The following is a 17207-nucleotide window of genomic DNA, read 5'->3' as shown; positions in this document are numbered from 1 at the left end:
CCACACACCTTCTCTTCACACTGCCCTAGCATTCAGAACAGCTACAGCAGCCCTCCTGTGTCCTGTGCACTGTGTGTGCAGTGCAGTAGATGACTAGGAATTGCTGCAGCTGTTCTGATGGCTGTCAAAGTTATTTTCTCTGTGTACAGAGCCAGGCTTTTTTCCTATGTACAGGGTGCAGGCTTTAGGATTTGTGCTTTGTACAGGGTGTAGGGTTCGGGACTGTGCTACATACGGGGTGCAGGGTTAAAGAGTGTGCTATATACAGAGTGCAGAGTTCAATTGTGCACTGCGTACAAAATGCAGGATTCAGGGGTGCACTATGCTCAGAGTGCAGTGTTCAGGGCTCCTCTCCACTGCAGAAAAGAAGGTACAGCATTCAGTAACAGTGCATGCTGTAATTTCTGGCTTCAGGAGCTGCTGTCACCAAGAGACTAGAGCGACTGTGTACATACCCTGTTCCCCTAACCCCTCCTCTATTGCCATGTGCAGAGAATTTAGATCAGGGAAAACAAGGAGAACAAGGTTTTGTGTGCATTGCCAGGAGAAGAGAGCTGTCAATTGTAAAACACAGAAGCCAAGCTTCTGTGTTTATAAGTGACAGTAGTGAGTGGCAACTCAAGGAGCCAGCGCTGAAGGTGGTCCTGGAACTCAGTAGAGCTAAATGTTCCTTCTCCTGATCCTCTTGCTCCCCCAAGCAGCCTGGGAAGGGGGGGGGGCACCACTAAAATCTGCTAGCCCCCCTAGCACCCACCTAGATCTGGTCTTGGTGTCTGGGCTCAGTGTTGTACAAAATATATGGCGGGGGGACATGGACAATGCAAGAGTGTCACCTGCAGATTGAGGAGTCCATGCAGGTCTCTACAGGAAAAACTGAAGAGTGTGTGCTGGAGGAGAGATACAGGGAAAAGACCAATCTGTCTTTGATGTAGTTGGTGGGATCTAACAGGGAACATAACAATCTATGTGCTAGAAGTGGGATCCTAAAGGGAAACGACCAACATGTGTACCGGAGATATGATCTCAATGAAGAAAGACCAAACTGTGCTGGAAGTGGGATTTTACTGGAGAAAATAAAATCTATATCTATTCTGGAGGTGAAATCCCAGTGGGGAAAGACTGATCTGTGTGATGGAGGTGTGATCTTAGTGGGGAAAGACCAACTTGTGTGCTGGAGGTGAGATCTCAGTGGGAAAGATCAACCTGTGTGCTGGAGATGAGATCTGAGTGGGGAAAGACCAACCTGTGTGCTGGAGGTGAGATCTCTCAGTGGAAAGACCAAACTGTTGGCTGGAGATAGAATCTCAGTGGGGAAAGACCAACCTGTGTGCTGGAGGTGGGCTCTCTCTGAGGAAAGACCATTCTGTGTGACGGAGATGGGATCTCAGTGGGGAAAGACCAACCTGTGTGCTGGAGGTGGGCTCTCTCTGAGGAAAGACCATTCTGTGTGACGGAGATGGGATCTCAGTGGGGAAAGACCAACCTGTGTGCTGGAGGTGGGATCTCTCTGAGGAAAGACCATTCTGTGTGACGGAGATGGGATCTCAGTGGGGAAAGACCAACCTGTGTGCTGGAGGTGGGATTTCTCTGAGGAAAGACCATTCTGTGTGCTTGAGATGTAATCTCAATAGGGAATGACCAAATTGTATGCTGGACGTGGGATGTTACTGGGGAAAGACCATTCTGTGTGCCATCCAATAGGGAAACTTATGTTCTAGAGGTGGGGTGTAACTGGGAAAAGACCATTCTGTGTACTAAAAGGTGTAATCTCTGTTGGAAACCACAATCTGTGTGCTGAAGGTAAGATCTCAGTGGGAAAAGACCAAATTGTGTTTCTGTAATTTGTGTTTCTTAGGCCCCTTTCACACGGGGCGGATCAGCAATGATCCGCCTCCGTATGCTCTGTATGCTCAGCGGGGATCGCTCCGTTGATCCCCGCTGAGCAGGCGGATGACAGGGCGGTCCCCGCACACTGTGCAGGGACCGCCCTGTCTTTTCTCCGCACTCCCCTGTAGGGGGATCAGATGAACACGGACCGTGTGTCCGTGTTCATCCGATCCGCAGACGGAAGGAAAAATAGGGTTTTCTTCCGTCTGCAAAATCGGATCTTTGCAGGGGCGGACGACATCGGGTGTCAGCGAATATTCATCCGCTGACACCTGCAATCTCATAGGGATCAATGTATGTCCCTTTTTCATCCGCAAACGGATTGATGAAAAAGTGGACATATGGTCCGCAAGTGTTAAATGACAATTTATTTATTTTACAAAAGTACCTGAAGGTCAGCCAATTGCCTTTTATTTGAGGTCATAAACTTTACTCTAATGTCTAATTTCATCTTTTTATGTTTTACTTTTTTTTTTATCACTACTTTTTACCCATACTTTTTTAAACAGGGCAATTGCGAAAAAGCAATACATTTACACATTTTTATTTGTAACTTCCATAGTCTGTCCTTTTGTTTTGATGACTGTCCTTATTCAGTTTTTGGCAATCTTGTTTCTCCAAACAAGTGGTGACCCCTGGATTATGTCTAGAGGCACAGTCAAGTTTGACATTTATTGTGTCCAGCACACCTATGGACTTCAAAAGTAGTAATACACAATTCAAATCTTTAAATGATACAACTGTTGTTGTGATAGACACAGTTAAATTACAATTTATTTCAAATCTGACCTTGAAATCAGTAAGCATGTTCTGGTTTCATCTTTCAAAAAATTCCTAAAATACACAGCGATGAAGTTCACTATATGGACTTATTTATAAAGCAATGCATGTTACGTTCTTTAAATATTCACAGGTGGTAGTCATTCTTGTAATTAAAACATATTCATCTGCATGATTCACCCAAAGTGAATATTTTTGTGAATGTCACATTCACTGCTTTATAAATATGTCTATCATTCCTGCTAGCTTTTCATAATTTAAAATATATATATATATATATATATATATACACATAGATATATCTATCTATGTGTATATATATATATATATATATATATATATATATATATATATATATATATATATATATTTTTTTTTTTATCTAGATATATATAGATATATATAGATAGATAGATAGATAGATAGATAGATAGATAGATATAATATAATATAAGCTATATACCCCTAGGTCTTATTGTTTATATTAGACAATTTTGCAACTGCAAATGCTTTAACATATACTGTACAGCATGTTAACAAAAATCCATGTAGTTTTAAAGAACAGTCTGTAGGTGGCAATATTTGTCCAACTAAGAATTGCAGTAGCTTTCTGAACAGTTCTGCAACTTTGTGCTTTTTCACTTGGTTTCCTGTTAGGAAAAATACATTGGGCCAGATTCAGATAGGTGAGCGGATCTCATTTACGTTACGCCGCCGCCTAACGAACTGTGCATGCGCCGTCCGTAAGATTTCCCAGCATGCATTGCTCTAAATGACGTCGCTAGGACGTCATTGGTTTAGACGTGAACGTAAATTACGTCCATCCGTATTCGCGAACGACTTATGCAAACGACGTAAAAAATTCAAAACTTGGCACGGGAACGACGGCCATACTTAACATAGGATACGCCGCACATACCCCTCATATAGCAGGGGTAACTATACGCCGGAAAAAGCCGAACGCAAACGATGTAAAAAAAAAACGCCGGGCGGTCGTTCGTTTCTGAATCGGCGTAACTCCTCATTTGCATATTCCTCACGTATACAAACGGAAGCGCCACCTAGCGGCCAGCGTGAGATTGCAGCCTAGGATCCGACGGTGTAAGTCACTTACACCTGTCGGATCTTAGGGATATCTATGCGTAACCTGATTCTATGAATCAGGCGCATAGATACGACGGCCGGACTCAGAGATACGTCGGCGTATCAGGAGATACGTCGGCGTATCTCTTTTCTGAATCCGGCCCATTGGCCCATTACACCTTTGGCAACTCAATTTCTTTTAGTGGTTTTAGTTTTGGCTCTGCATCACAATTCCCTGTAAAACTTATCAGCTGACAGTTTGCCATTCATTGTACAACAACCGGAGTATCACAGACTAAATGGATGACATACTGCTTAATTCAAAGTGAAAAGTGACAGCCACTGAATAAAAGCTTTAGTGCTGCGAGACTTCCAACACCAAATATAGAGTTATACCTCCAGCAATAATGCCCACATTAGTCACATGTACTTTATGCACACACAAACATTCTTGGTAGTTGTCATCTTTTTGACATTAGCTAGTATCTTCTGTCATTTACCTTGGCTAATTCTTAGGCTATGTTCTTTAAAATCAAATCATTGCTTTAAAAATTAAATGTGGAAACAAAAACATGTTTGAGTGCTTTTGTTATCCACAGGGAAGTAGCATATTTTCATTGTACAGTAAAACCTTGGTTTGCGAGCATAATTTATTCCAGATTTATGCTTGTAATCCTAAGCACTTGTATATCAAAGCATTTTTTTACAGGGTATAAAAGAGAAGAGAGGCACCTCTTAGGCCGGGTACACACGGACAAACATGTATGGTGAAAGCGGTCCGTCGGACCGTTTCCACCATACATGTCTGCCAGAGGGCTTCTGTACGATGGTTGTACACACCATCGTACAGAAGTCCGCGCGTAAACAATACGCGGGGCGTGTCCGCGGTGTCGCCGCGTCGATGACGCGGTGTCGCCGCGACAATGACGCGGCGACGTGGGCGGCCCGCCTTTAAAATGCTTCCACGCATGCGTCGAAGTCATTCGACGCATGCGAGGGACGGCGGGCGCCTGGACATGTACGGTAGGTCTGTACTGACGACCGTACATGTCCGAGCGGGCTGAATTCCAGCGGACTGTTTTAAAACAAGTCCAGGAATATTTGTCTGCTGGGAAAAGGCCCGGCGGGCAAATGTTTGCTGGAATTCGGCCCGCTCGCGCCCACACACGACCAAACATGTCTGCTGAAACTGGCCTGCGGGCCAGTTTCAGCAGACATGTTTGCTCGTGAGTATGGGGCCTAAGTGTAGCGATAAGTTGCTAAATGTTGTACCTTCATTAAATGTAACCATATTGCTACACTTAGAGGCTCCTCTCTTCTTTTTTATACTCAGTTGTGGCATGACACTACTCTTATATCAAGACATCGCTTGTATATCAAGGCAAAATGTATTAAAACATTTTGCTTGTCTTGCAAAACGCTCTTAAACCAAGGTTTTACGGTACTCCGATCCAAAATGCGAACTCTATTTGTGATTTCTATTTATTAAGAAAAATATGAATCCTATGAAAAATAGGAATCCTATGAACAGGGTTTGACAAATTTGCTTGGAATCTAGGAGCCAGCTAAAAAAGTTAAGAGTCAGAAAACGTGCCCCGTCCCAACGAGCTCGCAAGCAGAAGCGAACACATACGTGAGTAGCGCCCGCATATGTAAACGGTATTCAAACCACACATGTGAGGTATCGCCGCGATCGTTAGAGCGAGAGCAATAATTCTAGCTCTAGACCTCCTCTGTAAATCAAAACATGCAACCTGTAGAATTTTTTAAACGTCGCCTATGGAGATTTTAAAGGGTAAAAGTTTGTCGGCATTCCACGAGTGGACACAATTTTGAAGCGTGACATGTTGGGTATTAATTTACTCGGCGTAACATTATCTATTGTCTTAGTTTTTAATTAAAAAAAGTGTGTTTTTTCCCAAAAAAAGTGCGCTTGTAAGACCGCTGCGCAAATACGGCGTGTTAGAATAAAAAATATATATAATGTTTGGGAGTTCTAATTAGAGGGAAGGAGATGGCAGTGAAAACAGTGAAAAATTACACATTAGATCTGCTGTTTTACTTGTAATGCCAACGGCCACCACCAGATGGCGCCAGGTCACAGAAGGAAGCTTGGGACTTCACAAGGTCGCAAAGCTCTGGCCTCAATTACCGGCCGTCGCGGGCCCGCCGCGATCGTGTGGCGGGGGAGGTGGGGGCGCACGGCGATGGCCGGTAATTGAGGCCGTGGCTTTGCGGCCTTGTATGCCGTAAAGCCGCGGCCTCAATTACCGGCGGGCACGGGCGCCAGGTCACAATTTCTCGCAATTGTGACCTGGCGCCCGGATTTTGTCGAGCCCTGCCTATGAATATTTCACCTATGCTGTGGGTGGTGTGGAGGTGTGTCCTCACTGGGAAATACCAAACTGTGTGCTAGAGGTGGGATATCACTGAAGAAAGAACAAACTGTCTGTTGGGGGTGGGATCTTAGTTGGGGAAAACAAATCTGTGTGCTGGAGGTGGGGTGTTGATGGAGAAAGACCAGTCTGTGTGCTGGAGGTTGAAACCTAATGAGGAAGTACCACACTGTGTGCTGGAATTTAGCTCTCACTGGGAAAATAAAAATCCAAATGTTGTGGGAAAGACCAACATGTGTGTTGAGTTGGGATGTCACTGAGGAAAAATCAACCTGTGTGCTGGAGGTGGGTTCTCAATGGGGAATGTAAAATCTGTGTGCTGGAGGTGGGATTTTACTGGAGAAAGACCAATCTGTGTACTAGAGGTGTGATCTCAGACGAGAAAGACCAAACTGTGTGTTAGGGTTTCACTGAGGGAAGACCAAATATGTGTGCTGGAGGTGAGATCCCAGTGGGGAAAGACCAAGTTGTCTGCTGGAGGTGGGAAGTTACCGGGGAATAACCAAACTGTATACTGGAGGTGGAATCTTACTGAGGAAAGACCAACATGTGTGCTGGGGGTGGGATCTCACTTAGCAAAAACCCAGTGTTTCCTCAGTGAGATCTCAGACTTCTATGAAAAAAAATGCATTAATGCCTGCATAGTCAGATGTACTTTATTTACACACAAACATTCTTGGGGGTTGCTATTATTTGACATTAACGATTGCTTTATATCATTTACCTCAGCTATTCCTTAGGCTAACTGTTTAAAAGTAAATGTTATTGTCTTAAATTATGTTAACGACTATTTTTTTAACCTCCGCATGCCGGCGATACGCATATATGCAGCCTCTTGGCGGGAAGGGACTTAACACTGAACGGCAGCATATATGCGTACCAGAATGTAAACAAAGCTGTGCCGAGAGACACAGTTACCGGTAACTAATGTAAAGCTCCTGATCTCGACTTAGGATTGGGGGCTTTCCAACCAGAACCCCCCCCCCCCCCCCCCCCCCAGCATCAGAAACTTCTTAAAAGGCCAGGAGGCACCAGCATTAAAGGGTTAAGGACCTTGTTATAAAAAGGAAGGTAGCACATTTCCATTGTACTCTGATCAAAATGTGAACAAGGAAAAATGGGAATCCCTTGTTTCGTGTAAACCAGGCCTAAAAGCTGGAATTGGTCCTACCTGCCTTCTACCCTACCTGTCTGCCCACTGATTGGTAGCCTTGTCAACTAAGAAGACACCTTGGCAAGTGTGTAAGAGGGGGAATATTGATTTCTACAAGAAAATATGTTCACATAATTGTATCTTCTGTTTAACCTTATGATTTGACCATATAAATAATGCACAGCACTAAGAGTGGCACTGAATAAATATTCCAACAATCACACAAAAAATATATACTGTATATACAGTATATGACAGAGAAGGACATTGAAACTGAACACATTGGTCACTTTATAATTTAGAAATAATGGTTGCTATGGTCAGCATATGCACAATTTCGTAATTTGTGATAAAAAAGTAGAGATTGTTATTATTTTGGAATAATTTACCTTTGATTGTTTTAACGTTTATGTATTTGCACACATTTTATATTTATTAAGTCTCACTCTAAGCACTGCGCCCTGTTCAGATATTTTATAGGTAGATACACCATCAGCTTTTCTTAGGCGTTGGTTTGTATGAGTGCGGACCCCCCTCATCTGGTCAGCATGGCCACCATGGAGAATTTGGCCACCATGTTTTTATGATCCACTCTGGTTTAGATTCTACAGTGTTCCACATGAGGTATGATGTCAGTTTTTTATATACTGTTTCCTTAAACCATGTGGACAAATGTTGATCAAATATTGATACAAATATAATATAACGGTGCTATTACTAATAACGGTTCTTCTTGGAACACACCATAGATATCTATATAACCCCCTGAAGAAGATCGATACGATTGAAATGATCGAAACACGTTGGGGACACGCATGTGGCAACCAAATGGTTAACTACATACGGTCATTGTGAGATATAGATTTGTATACAGTATATGTGAACATCATATATTAATTGTACACCAGAGCTCTTAATGTTGTCCTTGTATGTATTGGATCCATTTTCTTTTTTTTTTTTTTTTTCACAAAGACATTTTTCTTCATCCTTTTATGTACAATAATTTTTTGATACTTTTGATATTTATTAATAAATTAATTTACCAAAAAAAACTTTTTTCTTTATGAGTTTACAATTTTTCTAGCTGCATATAAGCCCTTGGGAGCGTCTGTTTCCCCTTTTTTCTAATAGTACTGGGCTAGCAGCAAACAGCTTGGATAATAGAAGATGGGTACCCCATTTTTGCTAGTATGAGTGCAGACTATTATGAACTATTGGTTTGGTATGTGGTGTTCCTTGATGGTAACCTTTACTTATGTGTTTTTCCTCATATGTGCAGCTTGAATAGCCCAGGGTTGAGACATACAGTGGGGATCGAAAGTTTGGGCACCCCAGGTAAAAATGTGTATTAATGTGCATAACAAAGCCAAGGGAAGATGGAAAAATCTCCAAAAGGCATCAAATTACAGATTAGACATTCTTATAATATGTCAAAAAAAGTTAGGGCCAGATTCTCAAAAGAGATACGACGGAGTATCTCAGATACTCTGTCGTATCTCTCAGAGTATCTATGCGACTGATTCATAGAATCAGTTACGCATAGATAGCCAGAAGATCCGACAGGTGTAATGGACTTACACTGTCGGATCTTAGGATGCAATACCGCGGCCGCCGCTGGGGTGAGTTTGCGTCGTAAACCAGCGTGGGGTATGCAAATTAGGACTTACGGCGATCCACGAAGATTTTTCCTGTCGTTACAAGTGTTAGATTTCCGTCGCAAAGATAGGGCAGCTTTAATATGGTGTAAAAGTACTCCACCATGTTAAAGTATGCCCGTCTTTCCCGCGTCGCTTTTGAATTATTTTAAAAAAATTTATTTTTCCCGGCGTAAGTCATTTGATCACGTCGCGATTCACAAAACGTTGGCGCGTCGTAATTTCGCGCAAAGCACGTCGGGAAATTTGCGACGGGAGCATGCGCAGTACGTCCGGCGCGGGAGCACGCCTAATTTAAATGGTACCCGCCCCATTTGAATTGGGCCGCCTTGCGCTGGACGTGTTTACGATACACCGCCGCAAATTTCCAGGTAAGTGCTTTGTGGATCGGGCACTAAATTGGAAAACTTGCGGCGGTGTAACGTAAACGGATTACGCTACGCTGCGCCCAAGCTACGTGAATCTGCCCCTTAGATTTTATTTCCATCATTTACACTTTCAAAATTACAGAAAATAAAAAAATGGCGTCTGCAAAAGTTTGGGCACCCTGCAGAATTTATAGCATGCACTGCCCCCTTTGCAAAGCTGAGACCTGCCAGTGTCATGGACTGTTCTCAATCATCTTCTGGGAAGACCAGGTGATGTCAATCTCAAAGGTTTTAAATGCCCAGACTCATCTGACCTTGCCCCAACAATCAGCACCATGGGTTCTTCTAAGCAGTTGTCTAGAAAACTGAAACTGAAAATAGTTGACGCTCACAAAGCTGGAGAAGGCTATAAGATAGCAAAGCGTTTTCAGATGTCAATATCCTCTGTTCGGAATGTAATTAAGAAATGACAGTCATCAGGAACAGTGGAAGTTAAAGCAAGATCTGGAAGACCAAGAAAAATATCAGACAGAACAGCTCGCAGGATTGTGAGAAAAGCCATTCAAAACCCACGTTTGACTGCACGATCCCTCCAGAAAGATCTGGCAGACACTGGAGTTGTGGAACACTATTCCACTATAAAGAGATACTTGTACAAATATGGTCTTCATGGAAGAGTCATCAGAAGAAAACCTCTTCTACGTCCTCATCACAAAAATCAGCGTTTGAACTTTGCGAAGGAACATATAGACAAGCCAAACTTTTTGGCCGGAATGAGCAAAGGTATGTTTGGAGAAGAAAGGGCACAGAATTTAATGAAAAGAACCTCTCTCCAACTGTTAAGCATGGGGGTGGATCAATCATGCTTTGGGGTTGTATTGCAACCAGTGGCACAGGGAACATTGCACGAGTAGAAGGAAAAATAGATTCAATAAAATTTCAGCAAATTTTGGATGGTAACTTGATGCCATCTGTGAAAAAGCTGAAGTTAAAGAGAGGATGGCTTCTACAAATGGATAATGATCCTAAACACACCTCAAAATCCACAGGGGATTACATCAAGAGGCGTAAACTGAAGGTTTTGCCATGGCCTTCACAATCTCCTGAACTCAACATAATTGAAAATCTATGGATAGACCTTAAAAGAGCAGTGCGTGACAGACAGCCCAGAAATCTCAAAGAACTGGAAGACTTTTGTAAGGAAGAATGGGCAAAGATACCTCAAACAAGAATTGAAAGACTCTTGGCTGGCTACAAAAAGCGTTTACAAGCTGTGATACTTGCCAAAGGGGGCAGTACAAGATATTAACTCTGCAGGGTGCCCAAACTTTTGCAGACGCCATTTTTTTGTTTTCTGTCATTTTGAAAGTGTAAATGATGGAAATAAAATCAAACTTTTTTTGACATATTATAAGAATGTCTAATCTGTAATTTGATGCCTTTTGGAGATTTTTCAATCTTTCCTTGGCTTCGTTATGCACATTAATACAAATTTTTACCTGGGGTGCCCAAACTTTCGATCCCCACTGTATTAAACCATACTGCAGTTTTTATCCTTGACTAAACATTTAATTGGTAAACTAATAATGATGCTGTAGAGTATGCACTATAAAATGCAAGACGAAAACGGTAGCATTAATGTGCAACTCTCCAAACCAATGCTTCAACTCCCCAACTATCCAATGCAAATAGCATGGGAGCTACAACAGTGGGGTTTATAGTACCGCTGCAGGTAAGCTCACACACTTTATAGTAGCTCATATACAGTATCATCAATTATCTGGCAACATTTATCGAAGGTTTAACTATTCTCTAAATAACCTCTTTCACATATTCTAGAACAGACTTTAGCATTGTTTCTCAAAGTGATTGCAAAAATGCTGTGAAGGACACTTTTCAAATTAACCTTGATGTTCTAGAATCCATACAAAGGGAAAGGAAAGATCTATCTACCGACATGTTAAATTGAGAAAAGCCACAGGATTATTGATTCTTATTTGCACGCAGTTCCTCAGCTATTCCTCTGATAATTTAAGGCTAGGGGGAAGCATATAAAAAGCTTACAACTTGCTATAAAATAAATGGAATTCACCTTTAAACCAAAAAAAAGTAGCTGACAAAAAGTGAATGATGTGAATTACAAATATCGACCACAAGAGTTGTCCTTGAGTGTATTTACAAGGTGACAATACTGGGAATATAGTTTTATAATAATCCCTAGTTTAGGATTTTCACAAAATAAGAAAAATAAGAGACAAAGGGGTTTATTTACTAAAGGCAAATGCACTACAAGTGCACTTGGAAGTGCAGTCGCTGTAGATCTGAAGGGGAAAATGCAAGGAAAATAAAAAAAACAGCATTTTTGCTTATACATGATTGGATGATAAAATCAGCAGAGCTTCCCTTCATTTCAGAGCTTCCCCTCAGATCTAAAGCGACTGCACTTCCAAGTGCACTTGTAGTGCAAAGTGGATTTGCCTTTAGTAAATCAACCCCAATGTGTGTGTATGGGGGGGGGGGGGTCTAAAAAAATAATAATAAGAAAACTGCAGGAAAGGAAACTAGAGGTGTGTCACACAACAACAACAACAACAACAACAACAACAACAACAACAACAACTTATTTCTGCAGGTTAAAAAAACTAACATCTGTTAGATTGCTGTGGACAACACCTTAACTTTCTTTCTTTCTATTCAATTTGTATATACTCGAAATTTGTCATAATAAATAATGGAAATTAATGTAATGTACAATGTGAATTTAATTTAATCCATAGTTTTTTCCCATCAAAATTGCCATATTGTTTAGAAATGTAAAGTATTGAGCTCTTAACATAAAACCTGATAGCAGAATATTACTGGTTATCTTTACAGTGCCCACAGCTTCCAAAACCAGAGTTTTATTATGAAAATACCAACTTCCTAGTTAGGAATGTGGCTTTTTGACTCATACCACATTTGCTGTTATCAATGATTTTTAAAGAATCAAGAATGAGGCAAAAATGGTGGAGGTGGGCTAAAGCTTCAGCTTCCTTGCTGAAGTCAGTATTCAAAAATAAAGCGACTTTAGGGCTCAAAACTTTAGTTGAGTTTGCACTTTGATAGAGACTGTAGTTGCAGTTAAAGTATATTACAGCTCTACAGTATAGCATTTTCTGTGCAGTTCTATAAAAAAAAACATTGCCATGTATATTTTTAAATATTTTAAAATATCAATGGGATTTTAATGCCCCAGTGCACATAGAAAGTCAGTGGTAGCAATGGTAGTATGGGACATGATCAAAAAGAGCTGCCCACTGGCATCCCAATCAGCGACCAGAGTGTTCTGGCAGAAGGGGGCTACTAGTGTACTAGGCTTAAAGGGGTTGTAAAGGTATTTTTTTTTCCCCCTAAATAGCTTTCTTTACCTTAGTGCAGTCCTCCTTCACTTACCTCATCCTTCCATTTTGCTTTTAATTGTCCTTATTTCTTCTGAGAAATCCTCACTTCCTGTTCTTCTGTCTATAACTACACACAGTAATGCGAGGCTTTCTCCCTGGTGTGGAGAAAGCCTCTTGAGGGGGGAGGGGGCGGGCAGGAAAGTCAGGACACTCTCTACTTTGCAGATAGAGAAAGGAGCTGTGTGTTAGTGGGCGTCCTGACACTCCTGCTTGCCCCCCTGAAGCCCACGACCTACATGGGGTAAGTGCGGAGACCGATTAATCGACCAGGAGGAGGGGGTGTTGGGTGCCAGAGACTCGACCGCCGGGCGCGGGGGGGGATAGGGGGTGGGGTGGCAGCTGCTGTAACCCCTTTAATGGGTTAATGTATGATACTGGCAACTCAAGTCATTAACAGATTTGAAAGGAATTCTTTCCTATAGTATCAATTCACAGATGGGTATTATAATTATTCATTACAAACTCCTAAAATCTTCAGTTCACAAACAAAAATATTTCTAATGCTGTTATTTTTTACATGAAATGGGCAATGGCTGTTGAAAGCCTAGTTTTGTCACACGCTGTTATTTTAGCTCATAAAGTTCTATTTAAAGTGGAGGGGTAAAGTTACGCCGAAAAAAGCCTTACGTAAACGACTTAAAAAAATGCGCCGGGCCGACGTACGTTTGTGGATCGGCGTATCTAGCTAATTTGCATACTCTATGCGGAAATCAACGGAAGCGCCACCTAGCGGCCAGCGTAAATATGCACCTTAGATCGGACGGCGTACCAACACGTACGTCAGTCGGATCTAGCCCACATTCCGGCGTATCTTGTTTTGTGGATACAAAACAAAGATACGAGGGCGCATCGTAGAACTTACGCGGCATATCAATAGATACGCCGCCGTAAGTTCTTTGTGGATCCGGGCCTATAACTTTTGCGCAAACATAGATGTGCGCAGCCTATTGCATTAGGGTGTGCACCCCAAAGCTCAAACACACCTGTATACATACACACACTCTAAATAAATGTAAAAATGTTATAGGGCAGTGGGCAGTGTCAGTAGAGCAGTGGTAGTTTTTAGACTTGTGTGGGTCATTTAGTACCAAATGAAAATTTGGACAAATTTTAGTTATTTGAGAATTTCGAATGTATTCCAATTTCCGGATTGGAATAGTACATAATTTAAATGAATCTGAAATAACGAAATTAGAATATAATTAAAAGTCGAATACTTTTCCCATTTCCAAAGACAAAAAAATAGAATAGAAAATAAAGGAATAGAATATATATATATATATTAGGGATGCACCGATATATCGGTGGCCGATACATATCGGCCGAAAAACGCATTTTTGGGTCCCTGCCGAAACACATTAAAATTGCCGATAATGAACTTCGTGGGCGGGACCATTTTGTTTACAAGGGGGCACAGTTCTAATACATACATAGCCTGACAGACACACAAGCTGGCCGCCAGACATGTACAGCGCGGGCAGCGGCAGCCGCACTGTACAAATTGCGTGCCGACTGCCGATCGCGCTCCACCGGATTCCTCCTAGCTCCATTTCCTGTTTTTTGGACTCCCCCCTATGGGGGAGTCTTTTGGTCTAGTCCAGCGGCGTGAGCGGCGTGACGTCACGGCCGGAGGTGAGGGAGGACTCGGAGCGCTGGGCAGGCCAGGAGCTGTGTCGGAGCCTGTGACACAGAGTCAGACTAATCACACTGCCTGCCTAGGAGGAACCTAGTAGCAGCGTAACCTGATAAAATAGTAAGCACTAGCAGCACAGAACTTGTATGAAATGAAGATTTAACTTTGTTTGTGTTAAATGGCTGGATTCGGGGGGGGGGGGGGGAGTGGTAAACTAACTGAGACTGACCAGCACTTTCCTAATGAAAAAATGGCAGATAAAAAAAAGAATTATCTGCTATTTTTTCACAGTGGCACAGTGAGGCTGCAATTAATGTTTTTTTTTGGTAGTCAGAGAAGGCAAGCATGGCTCAATAACAAACAAACGTTTTTTTAAAAAAAACTTTGTGTGTTATTGAGCCATGCTTGCCTTCTCTGACTACCAAAAAAAAACATTAATTGCAGCCTCACTGTGCCATCATACGTCGCCACTGTGCCATCATACGTCGCCACTGTGCCATCATACGTCGCCACTGTGCCATCATACGTCGCCACTGTGCCATCATACGTCGCCACTGTGCCATCATACGTCGCCACTGTGCCATCATACGTCGCCACTGTGCCATCATACGTCGCCACTGTGCCATCATACGTCGCCACTGTGCCATCATACGTCGCCACTGTGCCCATCAAACGCAGCCACTGTGCCAACAGACGTCGCCACTGTGCCCATCAAACGCAGCCACTGTGCCCATCAAACGCAGCCACTGTGCCCATCAAACGCAGCCATTGTGCCATCACACGTCGCCACTGTGCCATCATACGTCGCCACTGTGCCCATCAAACGCAGCCACTGTGCCTATCAAACGCAGCCACTGTGCCAACACATGTCGCCACTGTGCCCATCAAACAAAGCCACTGTGCCAACAGACATCGCCACTGTGCCCATCAAACGCAGCCACTGTGCCCATCAAACGCAGCCACTGTGCCCATCAAACGCAGCCATTGTGCCATCACACGTCGCCACTGTGCCATCAAACGCAGCCACTGTGCCCATCAAACGCAGCCACTGTGCCCATCAAACGCAGCCACTGTGCCCATCGAACGCAGCCATTGTGCCAACACACGTCGCCACTGTGCCCATCAAACGCAGCCACTGTAACCAATTATATACTATTTGTGTCTAATTTTTTAATAAAAGTTTGGATTTTATTATATTGAATTGGAGCTTTTCAATTCTGGTTATTTTAAATCAATGAAGCTAATTAAAATGTCTCATGTAATGCATACAATTATTGGAAAAAAAATTTAAATAGGGGGAAAAAAGAAAAGTAATTTTCGGTTTCGGTTTCAGTTTCGGACTGAATTTTTTTTTCATTTCGGTTTCGTTTCGGTTCTGAAATTTCCATTTCGGTGCATCCCTAATATATATATATATATATATATATATATATATACCAGGGCTTAAAATTTCAAGTCCTGAGTTACTGGCCAAGCCTCAAGGCGTACTCGCCACCAGTTGCCCCGCCCCTAGACACGCCCTCATAAATTATCTCATGAAATGACACTTAAATGTTTTATGCAGCATTAAGTTATAAAAATAAATATTAACAACAACTTTATCCATGCCCAAAAATCCAGCCTGCCCATGTCTACCAATGCAGCCAGTGTCCCCATATTGCAGCCAGTGTCCCCATATTGCAGCCAGTGTCCCCCATTGCAGCCAGTGTCCCCCATTGCAGCCAGTGTCCCTCATATTGCAGCCAGTGTCCCCATATTGCAGCCAGTGTCCCCATTGCAGCCTACCTGTGCTGGGTAAGAGAGAGGAGAGGAGAGTCGCCGCTGCTGTCACCGCCATCTGGTTGTTCAAAGCGCGGGGAACATAACAGCTTTCAATTCAATAGCTGTGTTCCCCGCCGCATATACAGCCCCTCCCCCCTTGTCCGGGAAACTTTGATAGACAGATCACCTGTCCAATCCTGGGATGGGTCATCTGTCTATCAAAGTGCCCGGACAAGGGGGAGGGACTGTATATGACAGCACGTGGCGGGGAACACAGCTATTGAATTGAAAGCTGTTATGTTCCCCGCGCTTTGAACAACCAGACGGCAGGGACAGCAGCGGCGACTCTCCTCTCCTCTGCTTGCTCGCCCCCCTACTCCCAGGCAGCCCACACTCGCCAGCCCTCAAAATTTACTCGCAAATTGCGAGCAGGCGAGTGTAAATTTTGAGGGCTGTGTGTGTGTGTATATATTCAAACAGTTTGAATTCAAAAACGATTGGAAATTGATTTGAAAGCTATTTGAAATTGTTTCGAAAACGTTTTGAATTCAAAAACTATTTGCAAACGAATCCCGAAAACGAATTAAACGAATTAAACTAATTTTATTAAACAAATTTATGTAAATAAATTCGAAACAAAATGAAACCATTGTCTAGTAGTTTTTTATTTTTGTTATTTTATATTTGTATTTTTATTTTTTTACTATTTGGGTGAAATATTTGGGTGAAATATCAGCAGGGTGAATCTGCACTGCACAGCATGATTTACGCCTATGTGCGCAAACCAATCAATAAATGCTTATTGCTATTTTTTTAACCAAAAATATGTAAACTGAGGCCTAAACTGAGGAAAAAAAAGTTGTTTTATATATTTTTTGGGGAATTTATTAAATTCCCCAAAAAGTAAAAAATATATTCGAAATTGTCGCTCTATTTTTGTTTATAACTCAAAAAATAAAAACCACAGAGGTGATCAAATACCACCAAAAGAAAGCTCTATTTGTGGGGGAAAAAGGATATCAATTTTGTTTGGGAGCCACGTCGCACGACC

The 17207-nt window shown here is 42.3% G+C and overlaps 1 protein-coding gene across 1 annotated transcript in view; it reads right to left on the bottom strand.

The window, feature by feature from the left end:
• LOC120941120 (myosin VIIA and Rab interacting protein) overlaps window positions 1-17207 on the bottom strand; it is a 344153-nt gene that overhangs the window by 109400 nt on the left and 217546 nt on the right. The gene's annotated exons all lie outside the window — the stretch shown is intronic.

This window comes from Rana temporaria, chromosome 5 (genome assembly GCF_905171775.1).
Source record: "Rana temporaria chromosome 5, aRanTem1.1, whole genome shotgun sequence".
NCBI classification, from domain to species: Eukaryota; Metazoa; Chordata; class Amphibia; order Anura; family Ranidae; genus Rana; species Rana temporaria.
The sequence above is the reverse complement of the archived record's forward strand: the minus strand, read 5'-3'. Positions and strand labels throughout refer to the sequence as shown.